General features: G+C 42.6%; 1 pseudogene; it reads right to left on the bottom strand.

Annotated features, from left to right (window-relative positions):
• Positions 1 to 8,528: 8,528 nt before the first annotated feature.
• Positions 8,529 to 20,539, bottom strand: LOC133923783 (uncharacterized; annotated as a pseudogene).

A 20,539-nucleotide genomic window follows, 5' to 3' on the forward strand; every position in this document is an offset into this window, starting at 1 on the left:
TAAGCAAAGAGGTATGGCCTTATGAACTTTTGAAATAATGTATTCTCTTAATTGGTCTAAATTGGTATCATTTGCCTCTTGATTTGGTTGTGTTGTCATCAATCACCAAAAAGGGGGAGATTGTAGCGAAAATGACCCTATTAGGCCATGATTGTGATTTTGGTGATTAATGATAACATAGTCATTGGGACTAACATGTTTGTCAAGAATATATGTTAGTAGCTCTCATGGATGCAATATATAAAGAAGCCATCGCAGCTGGGATAAAGTTTGATTGAATTGGAAAAAGTCCCAGAGAAATTGTTCTCACTGGAAGGTCCGGCGTTGGAAGAATTGCACTCACCGGAGCATTATGTCCAGAGGTAGTTTGCCTCACCGGATGATCTGGTGATAAAGAATGTACACACCAGAGAAATTTTGTCAGAAGAAGTCAGAGTGGATTGCACTCAACGGAAGGTCTGGCGATCAGAAGAGATATACACCGGACTATTTAACAGAAGCTTGGTATTTTCGGAGAAAATGGATTATAAGGCACCGGATGATCCAGTGATGAGATGGATATCACACCAGAGCATTTTGTGACTTGTGTCACGGTGCAGAAGACTATAACTCACCGGATAGTCCGGTGATGAAGTGATGCACACCGAAGGCTTCACCGGAGCATTTAACAGAGTGTGTGGAAAACCTAGAAAAGAAGAAGTTCTACACACCGGAAGGTCCGGTGATGAAGACAGTGCACACCGGAGTATTTTGTGCAGAGAAGAATTCTGGCGCGGTCAGGCTCACGATAACTCACTGGATAGTCCAGTGATGAAGATGATGTATACACCGGACAATCTGGTATTCAAAAGAACTCTGAGTGGAGTTCCAACGGCTAGTTTCTGAGAATGTGCACACCGGATGGTCCGGTGCTTGTACCTCTGTTAACGACGGATCATCCGATGTTCACAGAATATTTGAGCCGTTGGGATAACGGCTAGTCCGCGGGGTTGAGGCTATAAATACCCCTCCACTCATTCATTTGAAGCTGCTGGAGTTCAGAGAAGCCCTTGTACACCTAAGAAGACATCCAAGCCATCCAAGAGCATAAAGTGTTCATCCAAGGCGATTAATCACACCATTAGTGAGTGATTAGTGCTTATAGGCCTAGAGAGAAGAGTTGCTAGCTGCTGCAACCTAGAGTTTGGTTCAAGGAGTGATCTAAAAGTGTATCGAGAGGTGCGTCGATGCCTTAGAGTCTTTGTGACTCGTCGGTAACTTGTTGACCCTCCGACTTGGTGTGGAGCGGCGACAAGAGGATTGTGCGGGCACGCGGAGACCCTTGTCTTTGTGACTAAAGCTCCGAAGTGAAAACGGCGTACAAGTAACCGGAAGAGAGGTTAGTGGTGAGACCTCGTCTTGGTGGCTTGGTAGCTTATCGTGCTTGAGGCCTTGTCTTGGTTACTTGGTATCTCAAGAGCCGTGACCGGAAGAGACTTGACGACCGGGAGCATATCCTTTGTGGAGCTCCAACGTGGACTAGAGGTGGCTTGTGTGTTACCGATACCACGGGATAAAAAATTCCTCATACCGAGTTTATCTCTTTACCTCATTTACGTTTTCACATTTACTTACTTGTAATTTACCTTGCAATTCTCTTAAGCGGTAGAGTAGACACACTAGATAAGCCTAGAGTATATTTAGATAGAAATTGAGATAGACTTATCTTATGAAAGTTTTGGAGCCAATAATTTTAAGTGTCCTAATTCACCCCCCTCTTAGGACGTCCTCGATTCCCTTCGGTTAGGCTTCCTCCATTTGTTCAACACCCCAAAATCAACTCATGGCTTGGTTTGTCGGTGTAGTGCTACCCCGCACCGATGTGGCGCTGGCGACTGTTCTTGGGCCACTTTCTGTGGGTGGCATGGTTCATTCTACCACTGCCGCACCCAAAATTGATTAAACTGGCATCTTGTAGCCCAAGTTATGAATCGGCCTTTTAGGAATATTGTTGCTAGATGGTTGATTTATTTGCTTGAAGCGGAATGGCTGCTAAACTGATCAAGGCTGGTTAGCTAAACCTGTAAAGCAAAAGAGTTTCCTAGTAGAACTTTAGATCAATCATCTACTGCCCAGGCAACTGCTCCGTTTCAATAGTATGACATTCAATATTGGTTTCACATGAAGAGAGAACAAAAGTACCATGGGAAAGTCAAGGCTTTTATAGACTCTGTCAGGGAAGCTGAAGTTAAATTATTGTAATTGCGAAGTTGAAAACATTGAACTTAGCTAGCATTTGTGCGACAATTGTGTTGTATTTCTGAGGTTTGCGCCAGTGTAGCAATGTCAAGAACTTTGCTGTTTCGAAACTCCAGGCTAAATGACATTTTCCAAGTCAATAAAAGGACTTCGAATTGATGAATGCCTTGTATTTTTTGTATTATTTTGTGTGTTAGAAGCAGGACTGGTAATGTTGTCCATCTGAATACTTCACGGTTATAATCCACTGGAAGTGAAGTGCACGAGTAGGCGGACAAGAACACAGGGAGAGCTATGGTGGGCATGGGAAGTGGGGTCTGGGGATAGAATTGTCCCGTTCACAAAGGCTGATGCAAGGCCGAGGTGGAAGAAGATGGAGGATGGCGGCCTCCAGAGCCGTCAGTTTGGTAAGCACCTCTCCAATTGCTTGATGATGATCTGTTGGAGAAGATAAAGCCATGGCAATGTTTGTGCTTACCGTTGTGTTGCCGGTCGAGTAGTGTCGTTGAGAGCAAAGTGTAATAAATTGGAGAGTAGAGAGAATAGAGAGTGAATCTCTTAATTTGCATTGCACTGTTGTGTTACATATATACAGAGTGAAGGGACAGAAGTTGCCGTAGGGGAGACATCCCTCCCCAATGGACAACAATAACCGATCTTGCAGTTATAAATTGATCACTAAATATTAACCGTAATAGTAGGCATGGGAATTGGTGTCTGGGGAGAAAAGTGTCCCGTTCACAAATCTAGCCTTCAGTATTGAATACTTGTGTTAACCTGCAGAATAATAATTTCCACAACGGCTGTAGAATTGGGATTTGCCCGAAACACAATTGGTGTTTTGTCTGGATTGGTGAAAATATATAAGAATGAGACCGAATCGATCATAAATCACACTAAGTCACTGCTAATCAGTGCAAAGAACCAGTCAAAATTCTTGCATACTGCCTCTAGCTGGTTTGATCAGAAAGGCCAATTCCCACAGGTCATGTGAAAGTCATACCAGTCGATCAACAATAAAACTGAACTGGTTATCTAGCTCAACAACATTTGCTGTACTAGTTTACAGCTTACAAGAGGAAAGAAGTAAGCACACCACAGTAGGTGGTGAAAGGTTCATATGGATGAAAAACTACAAAGATGGGATGGTTAGCCTACCATTTAAGATGCGGAAAGGAAGACTACACACAATGTTCTCGTCAACATGCTGATTCTACAAAGAACAACATCACTAGTTTCAGAAGACTAACCTCTACATATATGCCATATCTGCAATTCTGCTCCATTCCTCTATGATGCATACAACAAAACATGGGGCCTAGAGCATGCTACTGACAAATAAATTTGATAGATAGGGTGTAAATAAATTCACAAAAGTTGAAAACTAGCTAAGAAGAACATGCTCTTTGCGCTGCCAAATTCATGGGTTGATGGAATATATAGTTCCAACTAACTTGGTTACCTCAGTACATACTTGGAAAATTACCAGAAGAATTGAAATTAGAACAAAATACTCAATGATCCATGTAAATCACACCAAACCGTTTTTATTTTTGTGCAGACAGCATTAACAAGCTGCATGCCACATCGATCACACTACACAAACTTTTTGTTCATCGAGTCTTGAGCAGGACACGCTCCACACACACACCACACCACACCACACCACACCACACCACACCACACAGGCACATGTACACCCTCTTATTTCAAATTCAAGCACACAAACAACCATAAGCCAAACCAAATTAACATAGTAAGTATCAAACACACCAACTTGGCGCATGGATGCATAGAGCATCAAACACCAATTTATTCTTGAGCAAACACACCAACTTGGCAAGCAAATCCTTGATCCGTATTGCAGCAACGACAGCAGTACTGGAAAGCGTCAACTCTACATACATAGGAATAGAATACATCGATCACATAAGTAGGTATATGAAGGGGGGAAACAAAGAATGCGGTGTAAATACATATATAGTGTAGCATCCCGAGTTTTAGCATTTATATTATAGCAAAATTCACTCCAATTAATTTTTTTTCTAAATATTCAAAACAACTTAAAAGCAAGAAAATATATACTGGAACAGGAGTGTCTATGCTGCGTGATGCGAAGCCACAGCCGAGACAGTGTTCACTCAGTTTATCATATTCATAGAAGGGAAAATTGCCGCAGCAACCTTGCACACAAAAGTTGAAAGAGAGAAAGATAGTTTGGGTCCCTAAGGGTAGTAAAAAGGGTGAAACTAATATTCAAACATCAATTATTGAAGCTACGCAAAAGACAAAGCCGAAGTTGATATCCAAACAACTTCAAGACAAGTGTAAGGATGAAAAAGTTGATCAATGTCAGAAGTTTGCATATGGATACCAACATCATTGGCAACCATATCATTGCTTTTTATCATCTATTCTGCCAATGCAGATGACTCCTTATCCAGGTATGTTTGAACATCCATTATGGACTGGGTATCGTCCTTGGATGCCATTTTATGAGTCTTTATATTTTAGTTGGGTATCATAAAAAAGGGGATGGATGTGATCGGTTGTTACAGTCGTATCCAGAACATTGTTATTATGTATTAAAAGCCGAAACATTTGTTATAACTTTTTATTTCGGTTATATTAGTATGATCAAAGGGATATCTAAACTAGAAATATGAATTGTTTCTGTTGCCCGAGGGAGTAAGAGCCAGTGTTTAAGTAATCATTTTGGGCTTGTAGTCATGCTTAAGAGTGAGGTTTATTTTTTTTGGCATGCAAGCTTTGCTAAAAAAATAGGGAGGCATGTATTCATGATAAGATTTGGCATCTATAGTGGTTATTACAATGATTATCAGCTCAATGGGATATTGTTGGACTTAGTCGAATATTTGGGAGGTAATCTTCGAGCCAATGACCATGGCCAGTGACCACCAACAAGTGACCACGGCCAGTTACCATCGACCAATGACCACGGCCAGTGGCCAGTGACCACTGACCAGTGACCACCGACCAGTGACCATGACCAGTGACCACTGACCACGACCAGTGACCACCAACCACCGACCACGGTGATCTCCGAATACGAATTTCGGCAGTTGGTCTCCGGACAGGTGGAAGAACAGGACGGATTCGAGCAAATGGGTACATCGAGCAATTGGTCTCTAAGCAAGTAGTCAGACCTAGAAGGTAGTATGCGAGCAGATGTTCGGGTCGAGCATGTAGTCCAATCCAAGAAAGCCGAACTGCAATAAAGCATACTCGGGCAAATATAAGGGAGTTTACGTTGTTGACTAGAAAAGATATGCTAGTCATAGAAAGTTTGGAAATTATAAGGTATGGCCGAATCATATCTGTAAGTCTTGTTCGGTTTGAATTAGGAGTCCTGATCTTATACTGCTAAGACCTGCCGCCCTTTAAATATGAGAGGGTCGTGGCCGATTGAGAATCATCATCCAATCGATCAAACATAATTTACATTACCTTTCATTTTTATCTCTTTTTACTTAGCTCCTGTAGTCCCATTTATTTTCCATCCTACTTTGCTACCCGTTCTTGATCTCGACGACCAAGGACAAGCTGCCGGCCATCTGTGCTCCGACGGGGTCCCTCCCGAGCTAGGGTGATGACAAAGGTCCAACGGCATGGTGCCACGACTAGGGTTTCCTAGGTGTTGCCTGTCGGATAATTATCGTCGGAACTTCTATTCCACATCGGAGCTTCCGATTATCCTGGTTGGAATTTCCGGTCCAGGATTGCACACGAGGTGCTCACTGTTTGGCACGGTAAGTTTTCGCATCAACACACCGTCTCACGCCTCCCTGGCCACCGCCTACTGTCGATAAACCCACAAATGGATCCCCCGTAGAGCGTAGATGCCCGAAGTGTGTTTCTTATCGTGCGCCCCCGACGGGAACCCATCGTCGGTGAGCTCTTCAGCGTGGCTCCGCTGCAATTGCTCACTGCCTCCTCCCCCTTCGCCGCTCCGCTCTGCCAGCGAGCCTGCGCGCAAGCGCTCTGCGTGGCTGGGCTTCGCCCTTGCCGTCGTGGCCCGGCCAAAGCAAGCCGAGGCTTGGCCCATGCGCGGCTGGCCTGCTGGCGCATTCCAGTAGCTGAGCCCCATGGGCCGACCTAGCGGCTAAAAGCCCATGAAGCCAATGAAGCCAAGTGGCCCTACCTCAGTGGGCCGCTACTGTGCAAACCCGGCCCAGGCCTATATGCAGCCCAATCCGAGTACTGTGCGGTGGGCCTCACTAGTGCACTGTTCAAAGGGTCCCACCTGTGGGCCCCTCCTATGAATAGTACTATTTCATAATTTATCGATTTAATTTTAGATTAAATTTTTTAGGAGTCATAACTTCTCCGTTTTGGCTTCGATTTTGGCAGTTCTTTCGTCTGAATTCATCTAAATCCATGATCTATCTTTCTATCTTAGTGTGAGGTCCATTAGGGCTCATTTGGTATTATATTTGGTGTTACTTGCTTCTTCTCTAGTATAGGCCGTCGTTAATCGTAATCGCGTTTGCAAAACCGGAGGATTTCATGGAGAATCCGAAGGATCCTGACTTCGACAAAGTGTTAGAAGAAGACTTCGGAGAAGGCAAGTCTTATATCCTTGATCATTTTGAGCCCATATTTTCAATAATCTAAATTGATCAACTTAAAACTTGATTTATCGTCGCATGTGCTATGTATTGTGCTATTTTAGATTCTTATAGTAGTTAAATCCTATCAAACAATTGTCATATCTTAAACAATCATTATCCAGAATACATATCGCCCTAGGAGTACCTGTCATTATCTATATTAACGTCGGACGACGCCTTGATATCTAGCATGCTTAGGATGGAATATATCTCTTCGGAGATGTCGCTTTGGAATGCATCCCTTCAGAGATGTCACTTTACTGAATATCAATTTAACTCATATATCATGAATCTTTGGTGATTGTGGAATCCTTGATGTCATGTGGGATATGACGGGTGATGTGTAAAATGGGTGAAAACTGTTTTGGCGGGGGCAAGTAGAATAGTCCTTCGGTGAGGATGCTCTTGAGGGCTTGAGTTACCTTTGTGGTATTCATTGCTAGCTGTAGCTGAGTACCCCGGCCATATAAGTACCGAATCATTGTGCCATCATGCTAAGCCACCCAGTGCAACCATGCTTCCTGTATGGGCATGACTTTATTTCACACCCCAGTAGCTGAGCTCATTACTCACCCTGAAGGTAGGGGTACAACGGAAACTTAGGAAAAGACTCGTTATTGTGCACAGTACGAGAGCTGGCTAGCGACATTGCAATGGCCGTCGAGCCACGATTAATCTAATGTTCCAGACCCCTGTTTTTCCCGTGGTGGATCGTGCAGCAACATGCTCAATGGGTACGGGATCTCGGTATGATTTGCTCCTCCGCTTGCAACGGCTGGAGGCTGATCATATCATGTTGGTACAGTGTACAACCTCTGCAGAGTGTAAATCTATTCGAATAGCCATGTTCACGGTCATGGATATGCAAAAGCAATGGCCTCATTGATTAGACTTGGGGCGTGTGTGTCTTAAAGAGTGAGTGTGTAGACTAGATATCCGTGTGATGAGGTTGCTGGCTCGATCTAGCAGGAGCTATGTGGTACTAGAGGTTTACCAGATACAATGATAGGGACAGTGGAGTGAGGTGTAGACCCTCCCAGGACCAAAAACCTCCAGATACACCTTGTTACCTTGTTATCTTGTTCCAACTGTTTTAAAGTTAACAGTAGAGAATATAACATGATATCTGCATGAAACTGCTTTAGGCTTAAAACTAAACCATAAAACCTTGTCTTTGAATTATCCCTTATGCATATATCAATACCTTGAAGTAGTATAGGTCTTGCTGAGTACCTTTCCGTACTTATTTTTGCTATTATTCAGATGAGAAAGCAGATGCCGACTTCGCGGGAGACTTAGACGCGGATAAGGAGTAGACTAGTGGTTACGTTTGCACCCTAGTTGCCTGTGGTTTTGAGTTGTTGTTCTGCTATGTATTGCTGGCTTGTTAGCCAGGTTTGTATTGTACTCTATGGTTTAGAACCTTTTGTGCTATTGCAACCTTAATATTTTTATACACGATGGATGATTGTGATGCCACAATTATTGTACTATGCGTATCAGCTACTTGATCTAGGAACTAAAACACTGTGATACCATAATTATTATACTATGCATATCAACTATTTGATCCAGGAACAGGAGGCATATGAGAATCCGAGAAAGGGGTCTCACATATAGAATATGGTGTACATACCTGGACAAATTAATGATGTTGGGTTACCGGAGGACTGTGCCTCTGATGAGGCGCTTCTTGTAGTAGGATGAATGGCACGACTCGTAGAGGGAGGGGTGGTGATCGGCATCCATCCCGTCCCACTCTAGCTTCTCCCACCAGTCCTTCTCACAGTTCACAACTGGTCGGTGGCAGCCGACCACCGGGAGGCGCCTGAGGGCCCAACAGCCCCGGACCTTGATGCTCTCGAGCACGGGTGTGGACATCTTGGCCTCACATATCCCCTGCAGACTGGGGAGGTCGTGGAGGTGGATGTGCTTCAGCTTTCGGAATTCCTTCACTTTTCCTGCTTCTCTATATGATTGATCCACGTCGTCATCCCATGGGAAGACCTGCCTGAGATCACTGCAGTGGGAAATGTGGAGACTCTCCAAGTTCCGCAAGGTGTAGCCTTTGAGCGGGAGGACAAACTTGAGCCTGGGGCAGTTGTGCACGTGTATGCTCTGTAGTCTTCCAAAACTTTTGTAAATGCCGAGAATTGTTCCTTTGCTCCAAATGCAGTCAGCTACGAGGAGATCAGATGCCCAGATTGTCTCCAGTTCAGGAAACTCATAGCGTGGCCGACGACGGTCGTAAGAGGAAAACACTGTCTGTAGCTTTGGGCACCTCTCAACGCGACACCATTTGAGTCTGAAATGTTTGGAGGCTTCTACTCTACCACTCTTGGGGGTGATAAAAAGGATGCAAGAATTATCGTGCACATGCAAGGAGTTAATGCTCCATACCATCATGTCATCAATAGCTTCGATTCCCCTATCGCTCTCTACATCGGTGAGGCTAATTCCTTCACCAACCTCAACATGGTGATCCGAGGGTGGAGGCCATGAGATCTCATGGTCATAAGCAAGAGCAGAGACCCCCTCAAGAAGGATATCACTGTAGCAGCAAGGTTTGGCCACAACCTCGTCACTTCTGCTTGGCCCTTTAGATCTGCTGCTGGAAGATGGCACATGTAGATCTAGATAGAAGCTGTTAGTTATGAATGACCCGATCATCAAGGATTGAATGATCCTCACATCGCTTGCAATGATATAGCCATCATAGTTCTTGTGTTGGATTCTGATGGATGAAGAATCAGAATAAGGTGGTTGTGGTCCTGTGTCCTGGTTTCTTCCATGGGTGTCAATGCGTAGCTCCTGCAACTTGGCTCTTTCCCACCACAGTATTGCACGTAGCTGCTTGCAGACCATCAGAAAGACCTTTTTGAGTCTTCCCACCTGCACTACCTGATCCCTGAGGTCAACTCTTCGGATTGATGTGCCTGATAGGTTCAATTCCTCAAGGTCCGGCAATGATCCACGCAACAAGAAATTCTCCAAATGCACACAACCCACCAAAGAGATCTTGGAAAGTTTGCTGGCTGAATCCTTTGGGTTGTAACCTGCATCTAAGCTGAATGTTTCAAGTGATGGGGGGAGTCCTTCAGGGCCAACATGCTCCAACCCAACACAGCCATCTAGGACCAGAGTCTTGAGGCCAGTTGCCCCAGACAAGCTCGGCAAAACTTTTATGGTGTTGTTTCCAGACAGGTCAAGGAGCTCCAACTTCACCATGCCTGTGAATTCATCTCCTTTGCCTGTCTCCCAAGAGCAGGTAGGCTCAACTACTCGAAGCTTGCGAAGGTTTTGCAGTTGTCTCCATGCAAGATTGTTGTGCCACACCTTTCCCCTCTTTATATTTATCTCCCTAATGTTTGTCCCCATTTGCACTATTGTATTTGCTAATCCCCACTCCGTGTAGCATATGTCTAGCACCCACAGGCTCTGAAAGAACTCCACTGCAGCAGCTCTACCTTGCTTCTCCTCCAGTTCTGCCTTTTCATCCTCGCACCTATGTAATCCTAGGAATCTCAAGGTGCGACAACAACTGAAAGGAGGTGATGAAAAATTGAATGTACAACGGCACAACTTCAGTACACGAAGGTTGCCTGAAGTTACAATCCACATCCACTGATGAAGCATGTGATTAGGCAATGATAGTAGTGGAGATCCACATCCACTGATGAAACAGGACGTTGATTCTGGAGGTACAATCCTTTGTTTCGGAGAAGATTTACTGACAAAAGTCCATCGTTTGTGGTACTCTTCCATTTCCGGTTGTTCCCATTCCCGTTCCGGCATCCATGGACGTACATAGTCCTCAAATCGCAGCTCAAGTTGCATAGCAGTGGCAACATCCCATGCCTCGTTCTCCTGGTTTCTTTGTATGATCCCATCACAAACCCAATAGTTCGAAGCATGGATAGACCAATTGTAGTCCATGTCTCCGCCGAGGAGACGGCTCTGAGCTTCTAATGACAACAGATACAAGATACACTCCAAAGCTATTTCAGTGCTAACACCAATCTTATGCGTGTATTGAGCAATTTCTCTAGCCTCTGCTCTAACTGCTAGCCACCACTGGTACCTCCAAGATTCGTGTCAATACAAAAATGTGAATCATCCACTTTTGATTTTAAATCCGGATTGAGTAGCAGCCTACCTCTAAAGGTCCACAGTACTCTAGTGCCAAACCACTCAGGTCGTGGAATGCCAAAATCTTGCATGTCAACCATGTCATTGCTCCCATTATGGAAAACCACTAAACATGTGTGGTCTTGTAGAGAACGATGGATCTCCCTCCCGACCCCTAGTATCTCGAGTCTAGAGCCTTCATCCACCCCGCTAAAATCATCTTCATCATCGTGCCTGTCAATAATAGCCATCACCCACTGAGGAAGCTTCAGGTTGTCCACGATTTCCCTCTGCATATCTCTTCGACTTTTCCACCTTGAGCAATCGACATGGATGATCCTATCAAATTTCTTCTTCAAAGATGGTGGAGGGTCTTCAACTATAGCCCGAAGGACCGCAGATGCACCCAAGCCGTGATGTCCATCAAAGTAGATGGACTTATGCGAATCAGTACGCTCGCAATAACCAATTATTTCTTGCTTCGTGTCTTCGTAATCAAAACTCTGCAACAATTTGCTCCATAACATTAAATTTCTCAAAAGGTGCCGGTACAGCTACAAGTGATCAATACGGTGTAGCATCCATGAGAAATTGCTCTCGTGTGCAAGGTCACGCCACTACAACAAAAATTAAACCTCGCATAGAGACACTTTTCTAAAGACATTTACGAATTTGTACCTCTAGAACACTAAAATAGTGTCTCTAGAGGCCAGTTTTGCTGTACATGTTTCTTTTCTGCGAGGAAATATCATGCACCTGGTCCTAGCAACATATACTTTTGTTAGATTTGATTACGAGCACTAACATGGATCCATTTTCACTCATTACCTTTAAAATTCTATAGGAAACGAACATAATTCATAATATTCATAAATATATGGACTGTTAAAATTAAAAAAAGTTTAACCACGAACAATTAAAATGACAGATGAGGGTTACTAACCGTATCATCTGGCCAGGATAGCATAGTGAGTGACAGACATTAAGAAACAGGTGACAGGCATTAAGAAACAATTCTTTTAACTCCTCTCTCATACGGTGTCCATGTCAAGATGACGTGTCAAAACCACTTCATGCAAGCACCACGTAGGATGAAAATCGGGGTGGAATTGTTGCGGGCTATTATTTTTTTCTAGATCGAGTAATTGGGGGTTGTGGAGTGTCTGCTTTTGTAGGTGGAGGGTCAAAATCGTACTTTCATAATAGTTGGAGGACCAAAAATAGAATAAATCCATGAATTATTCTAGTAGAGTGGTTCTAAATGATCTTTAGTTTCTCATAAGAGCTTTTTAACTAGGCAATATGTGCAATACAAGAGCGGTAGCTATGCACTCTTTATTCAATAACCGCTTTCCCTACTGGGTTTTTTGATGGAATTTTAACAAGGCATATAAATGTCCTAGTATTTACCTAAGGGGAGTGTTGTGAAACTAGACCTTAGGAAGGAAGTCCAACTCAGTTACGGCCGAGCCAGCCGGGCTGGCACGTGGCGCAGGAGAGGACTCCTCCATATCCGTTTAGGATGGGCTCATGCCAAACTGGTCATCAAGAAGGGGGTCTAGATTAATACTATATATATAAGAGGAGCCCTATTATATATTTGTGTTCTTATATATTCATTTATTTTCTTTTGTTAATTGGGAGAGATGGAGAGGATAAGATCCTAACCTCTCGTAAGGTAGTTTTACAATAGAGACAACACTCTAAGCCCAAAACTGAAGCTACACCCATGATCGACACCCCCTGGTATGCCCAAGTTCAGGTCAGGTTACGTGTAGGTTTCATTGTAGCACTTACTCACAAAGTGCAGGTAAAGGTAATTTGTTATTGCGGAGAACGACAAGAACCTCAAACTAACTCTAGAAACATCCAACTGCAACGCTAGTTTATGAAAAATGCATATATGTAGAAAAAACAAATTACCACGTTAGGCATGATGGACTGTAACTATCAAGGCCCAGAAAACACAAGTAGCTTTACAAATCTAACCCATCCGTGCCTCCAGATGGATCTATCTCCACTTGCTAGACCCTACAAGAGAAATCAATTTTGCATCGCCATTGTCAATCCATATACTTATTATTGGCTAAACAAAGCGATGAATCATAATTAAAACGAGGAAGAGGAAACTGATTAAACTAGTACGTACGTACCTTGGCAGCTACATGTTCTGTGCTGATAATGTACCAGAAGAATTGGTGTGAGAAAAAAAGCTATATAGTGATGAACAATGATGGAAAGAGGAGAGAGCAACTCTCAATAATGCTAGCTAGCTGCTTCTTGCAAATTCGAAGTGATGGATGGAGCTCTTCCGTTTTTTATTTGGTTGTGTCTGACCAAAGCAAGAGTTGTTCTTTGCTTGGGGCGGCCTCCCTGAGGAAGCTTTTGCCATTGGCTACCTTGTGTCTGGCTGCTTTTACCAAAGCAAGAGTTGTTCTTTGCTTGGGGTTGGGGGCAAGGATCCAACAAATCAGCCTGTAAGGCTCCAACCACCTTCTACGTACGTGTACTGAACAGTGTAATTTAAAAGGCACAAAAGTTACTCGTTCATTATCCAAAGAAAATGGGGCTTTGCCCTTGAATTCTAAAAAAATATTATCCAAAGAAAAAGGTCCAATTTTGTCGCTCGACTCTTGCTTTGGTTTTGTTTACATCCTCAACTGTTTAAAGCCAGTGCACCTGCATCGAAATTGGTTTTCTTGAGCAGTTGTAGTTTATGTTGCTGCTACATCATCATTTTTTACACGTGGCAACCACACCATCTTATACGAAAAAGTTCACACAATTTTTCGGCAAAAATTCAAAATTAGACAACATATATGAACGTATTTGCTGAAATAGACAACATGTAGTCGTATTTATTAATTTAGCATCCGTATTTAGCGAAAAAGCCATTTTCAACACATGGTATGCAGAATACGGCACTGTTGTCCGTATTCGGCACATCGTGTGCAGAAAATGGACTGTATTCGGTACACGGTGTGCAAAATATGGGCAATAGAGCCGTATTCGGTACACCGTGTGCCGAAAAACACTTTTTGGTACCAACATGACCGTGTACCGGAAAAGCAGACGCAACATGACCGTGTACCGAAAGTGTTTTTCAGCACACGATGTGCTGAATACGGCACTGTTGCTCGTATTCGGCACACCGTGTGCCAAATACAGTCCATTTTCGGCACACAGTGTGCCGAATACGGGCAACAGTGTCGTATTCGGCACATCGTGTACCGAAAAATACTTTTTTGGTACACGATGTACCGAAAATCCATTTTTGATACACCGTGCGTCGAAAACGGATGCTAAATTAATAAATACGACTACATGTTGTCTATTTCGACGAATACGTTCATATATGTTGTCTAATTTTAAATTTTTACCTAGTTTTTCCCTGTGAATCATCATGCCACGTCAGCTAGTGCACCACATAGCATGCCATAAAACCCAAAATGACCCCAAAACCATCCCTTGACAGTTTCTTAGGGCCTGTTTGGATGTTTTGTAATTCTTTTCACCTGTAATTGTGTTACACCTGTATTTTCTTGTGCGCAAGAATACGAAGGATTACTTCTCCCCTGAAAAATATTGTTTGGGTAATGCAAAAAACAAGCAGGAGGAAAATCACATGAATCATAACCTAGGAAGGCAACAGATCAAGAATTCTAAACCAAAATCATAGATATTAGCTCATCATTTGCAACAAGTAGGAGGAAAGATGTCCATATCCTAGAGCCTATAGCTCTTACCTGGAGCCTATTGCTCTTGCCTAGAGCTGGAATGCGGAGTTCAAGCCCATCGTTGTTGTCGAACGACAACAACAACATAGATGCATGAGATCATAGACATAGGCGGCGACGGATCAAGGCCTGAATGACAACAGACAAGGACGACGTTGATGGTGATGGTGCAAGTTGAGGGCTGAACGAAGGCGGCGGCCGTGGAGGCTGGGACGACAGTGGCAGTGCAGATGGAGGCCAGGGTAATGCAGATGAAGGCCACGGTAGTGCAGATGAAGGCCAGGACGATGGTGGCTCCACAGACTGAGGAACAGATGGTGACGACGAGGATTTTGCCCACCGTCGATGTGCTTGGCCGCCTCTCCCTAGCCGTCGGTGCGCTCGGCTGCCGCTCCCCAGCCGTCTCCGATGCATTCGCCCGTCGGTCCACAGCCACCGCTGGCCGGATTGCTGCCACAGCCAGGCCAAGTGGAGTCCATGGGGGAGGGACGAGATGAGGAGTTGTGCCCGATAGTTATTGTTTTCTTTTGGAGACATCCCGAGATCTGTTTCCCAATATGACGGAATGGGTCAAAATGGGTCTGAAATTTAGTGTCCTATCGGTCATACAAACAAAATTTTCGGTCCACTTTAGAAAAAAAAAATAGGGCCTGTGTTTTACATTGGTTTTGGACCCAAAACCGGGCTTCCAAACATGGCCTTAACAATATTAAATTGCGGGTGTAAATTAATGTTAGGAACCAAAGGCATATTATGGTTTGGGCTGGGCAACGGTTTGAGGTCTGAGCAAGATCGAGATCGGCTGGACTGCAGGAGAAACAACCGAATACAAAAGGAACCCTAGCACAAAGAGGAGGATCGTCAAACAACCAGAACCTGAACGGAACAAAAATGAGCGGCGAGTGTATCTTCTTCCTACCCTCATACTACCTGTTCGCTCCCTAGAACCATCTAGAACCTTCCACAAACTCGTTTCTTACTCTGTACTTGCATCTGTTGCATCAAAACAAAACACTCATGATCTGGTAACACAATTAAACAACGCAGGAGTTGACGGATCATAAGTAGACTTTCCTAACTCAAACTTACATATGTATGTAACCGAAATTTTATTTCTTTATTTATAGGTAGACTTTTTCCTAACTCAAACTAACATTCGTATCTAACTGAAATTTTAAAGGTACATGTGATAAATTGCAGCAAATTTTAAAGGTACAAGTAAAATAGCGGCACAAAATTAGTACAACTGTCCCAAAATATCATTAGTTGATCAGAATAAGTAACAATAGTTAAGAGGAATCAGACGAAATTGGTCACTGAATTGGTGCGGATGCGAAAACTAGTTGGAATTGTAACATACCACCACTAACCGGTTTGACCAGAAATCAGCCAGCTCCCACAGGTACGGCTGTGAACGAGCTGAGCTCGAGCGAGCTTGCCTTGTCAATCTTGAGCTCGATAAAAGATCAAGCCGAGCCCGAGTGAACTTAAGATAGTGGCCGAGCTTGGGGATAGGCTCGAGTTTAGCTTGCATAGGCTCGAGTTCAGCTCGCTTAAGTTCGGTAATGGAAGAAAGCTTGAGTAGGCCTTGCTGCCTTAATTTGGTAGGTTGTTGTGATGTGGTCACCTATGTAGATTTGAGGATGATCTTTCCCTTCTAATCCTTGTAATGTTTCCTTAGTCTTGGAGATACATAATAAAAGTTAAGGCCATATGGACTTGTAGAATGACAAACTCAAATAAAAATTGCAATACCTATTAACCCGAGCCTTATCAAGCTCAAGCTCGTGAGCCTTGGCCCGGGCTTGACTTTGGCTCGTTTTGAGATAGAGATGAGCTCGAATTAAGCCTAGAATGAGTCCAACTGTAATAGCTCATGAGGTTCAAACTTTTTTGACAGTTGTCTAAACTTTACAGACTTTGAGCTTGCAAAAAGAAAACAATAGGCACATGAAAGATTTCTTCTGGACACCATGAAAGATCACTTCTGGTTTTCTGGACTAGTAACGTACTTCGTGAGCCCAAGTAAAATACGATAAGCACACCCGATGAAAGATTAGTATCAATGAACAACAAAGATGAGATGGTTATCCGTGATCCTACCATTCAACAAGTCGAAAAAGAGGACTAAACATACGGTTCTAATCAACAAATACAAGCTGGATCGACAAAGAACATCAGCACTAGATTCAGAAGACTAACCTCTACATACATGCTCTTTCTGCTCCATCCCTCTAGAGAAATACAACAGTTATGTTTTACAGACAACTCATCAGTCCATTGTGGCACCTGTGCATGATAGTCAGGACCCAGAGGTATTTCATTCCTCTACTGGATTGTAAAAAGACAACCATCGGAGCAGTTATGTTGCATCCTACTTTCATGTTCCCCATGTCCAACCAAGTTCTCCTGTCCTGATCATTAAGGAACCATTCTTATTCTGTACAACAGCTGTTAATTCACTAATATCCGAATCAGGGCGATGAACCATAAGTTGAAATTTCTCAGTGCATTTTGCTTTTGCACCAAATCGAAAACTGGTAGGACTCATACAGCATTTGCAGGCCATTGGAAATATTTCCTGAGACGAAAGAATAAGAAGAGTCAGTTTCAGCACTATTCAATTAGCAATATATCAGGTTCTACAGAACAACCATGTGTGAGCAATTACAAAGGAGAGTTAAAGAAATGTTAATGGAAAAATAGGTTATGCAAAGAATCATAGACGATGAATGACGAAGGTGGGTTTAAACCCACAGATAATAATCAAATAATAGCAATTAAGAAAGGATACAACTAACAGAGTATGCATGTAAGTCTGAGAATCCTATCCGTGGAAGTTGTGAAAATTGTAATGTGCGCTTCTGATGAAGATCATGACATCATGGTGAATGCATCACTCTGCTGAACTGCAGAAGTATGTAAAAACCTAAAAACCAAGTACTCTCACAAACTGGCTGTGACAAGCAGGGTTTTTTTCTTTTTACTAAAACCACCCTGAAAACCAAACCCAGGATGGTTCCACCTTCTGGCAGGTGCCCAATGAAAGAAAAGACAGATTTTTGTGTATTTCATATTTGTGCATTTTCAGGACTAGAATTTGGGATACATCTGATAAGCAACAATATATAAATGACTGTGGAGGTTGGGGTCAAAGGAGGTTTAAGTGGGCCAGGGTTCAGAAAAGCAGAATCAGGCCTATCCCTGTTTACTGGTTGCCATAATCTTGTTTCCCGCATTTTTTCAAAACCTGGTGATGAGCCCTACAGGCCACTACAATACCCGTTGCCAATTGACTCATAAGGGGTTTATGAGGACATACTATGAGTTTTCACAATCCAAATTCATATTAATGTGGTATCTACCAAGTACTACAACACTAATGGGATTATCAAAACTGAATTCGAATACCCAATGAGGATTGTAGATGGAGTTCAACCTTTTTTTTTGTTATTTTAGATTTTGACTATTCTAGTCATGTTATATTGTCTTAATTATTCCAATAGCTCATGCATTAACATTGGGAAGTGAACACCACTTTCTTAAGGATTTGGGGATCTAGTGATGAATTAATGGTGTAGCTTTCACTTGTTTATGGAGTACAGCATAATGGCAGAGTTTTGCCCTCTCCTGCAATGCTACCATTCAACTACCATTCCAGATGTTCTTTCCTGGTGGCTGCTGGAACATGTCCATACATTCAGCTCCATTCATACCACCAAAATCAATAGTGAAAGTTTGACAAAAACTAGTTATATTCCTAGACCAACATCCAACTAGAACTATCAACATAAAAGATAAACAATGTGGAAAAGGTACAGTTAGAGGTCCAGATCAAACAAGAAAAAACTTAAATGGGCCTTAGGTTTTAAAGAAGGTGAAAGACTCTCGAGGCATGAGGCATTGACAAGAGTTCATAATTCACTACAGAAAATGTAGCAAATTAGAAAGTAAGTAAGCAAAGCATCAGTATATTAGAACTATGCCATTTGACACTATGTAACAAAACTTTTAACTTGTCTGCTACTACATAGGGTACACAATGGCATATCAGGCAAATATTGCAGAGCACAAGCCACAATTTGCCAGCTAATCAAACACAACTGGACTAGCAGGCTCTTTTATTTATCACTTTTTCAGCTATTTTGATCATATAAAAGCAATCGAGGATGATAAAACTCCATCGTGATGATAATCTCTTTTTTTTCTATTGGTAATCACGATCTACTCTGTACAAATTCAAATTATTGCATAAGTAGGATTCATTCTGTGCTGGATTGGAAGATCTATAATATATACACGGTTGGAGATAGAGCCTGCTGAATTTGCTTCTAGTAGTGAAAATGATCCAGGGCAATCAAGTTATTTTGGATTGTTTTTAGTAGAAGTGTAAGTAATAACAGATAGCCCTTGGGGAAATCATGGAATGCAAAAGGATTTTTGCATGTAATAGGACTGTTCTTGTTCAATGTAGATCAGGAAGCTCTCAAGGCATTTTGTCAGAACTATCTCAAGAGCTTGTGAATTTCTTTTTCAGTCTAATCTTCCGAGTTCATGATCATCTGGTCTAATGAAGTAACTCATATCTACAATATTCTTTGATCACAGAATGACAGAATCCCATATAAACAGGGTTCCTACCTAAGTAGGATCTTCCACTCTGCTGCAGAATCCTCTCCGGGCAACTGCATGTAGTTGTTCCCACCCTGTGTGCTGAATATTCATTTTGAGTTGCAATAAATTCAGGTGAGCACAACCCACTATTGAGCTCCAAAAAAGTACAGCAATTTTGCTAAGTAGAGCAAGATCGCTAAATGCCATAACAAATCGACAATGGAAGCCTTGGAATTTGTGGAATCAATAGTTCTTTTTGCCAAAAAAAGCCTGAAGAGAGTAAAAAGGGGGAACATTCTTTCAGTAGTATGGAATTTTAAGGGAAAACGTATCTAAAACTCTATATTAGAACCCATACATGACAGGTCTAGAGTCCGGGATCTGTCATTAGCTAAATAGTGTAGGGTTCATAATCCAGAAGATCTTACATACATCTGTTCACTATAGTCTATAAAGGAGTTGTTACACAAAAGGAAAGCCGGGAACAGGTCAGTGGCATGGCAATAGGGAGGCACATCTCCTAATTTTTTTTTCAAAAAAGAAATATACAAAAGGGAAGACCCCATAAGAGCAGTCCCAGTGCGATTATTATTCTTAATTCTTATATTTGTCTTCAAGACTAGAATAGATTATATATCTTGCCAATAAGGTAGATATTATGAGTATTGCATGTTCTATGAGAGCATGAATTGATCCTAATTGTGTGTTTGAGGGTGCCTCACCTCGTGTGGGAACGGTCCTGCAAGTGATCTCAGATGAAGCACAGCTGTGGATTATGGCGGGGGCAAAGAGGATGGGTGCCTTGTGGCAAGATTAGGACGCATGATAGAGGTCTCAGTTGTGGTTGTTTCTTTTGGATTCTGTAGCACACCATTTGAGTAGCTTGCCCTCTCCTATCCCTTTCTTTCTTGCTTCAAGGGGCTCCCCTTGAGGCTTTGTACTTGGTTCGGCTATCTTCTATCTTAATAAAAATGATACGCAGCTCTCTAGCGTATTTGATAAAAAAAAATTGATCCTAATTTGGAACGCTTTATGGAGCCAATAATGGCAATAACCAGATAACTCAAGAAAAGTTTATTCCTCGACTAAATTGTAATGCTGGACATACCAAAGGCCCTTATAGGAAGCACTATCTCTATGGGCGATTAACCTCCTAAGATATAAGATGTGCCACAGAAGTTGAGTCCACAT

Source organism: Phragmites australis, chromosome 7 (assembly GCF_958298935.1).
Source record: "Phragmites australis chromosome 7, lpPhrAust1.1, whole genome shotgun sequence".
In the NCBI taxonomy this organism is placed as follows: domain Eukaryota; kingdom Viridiplantae; phylum Streptophyta; class Magnoliopsida; order Poales; family Poaceae; genus Phragmites; species Phragmites australis.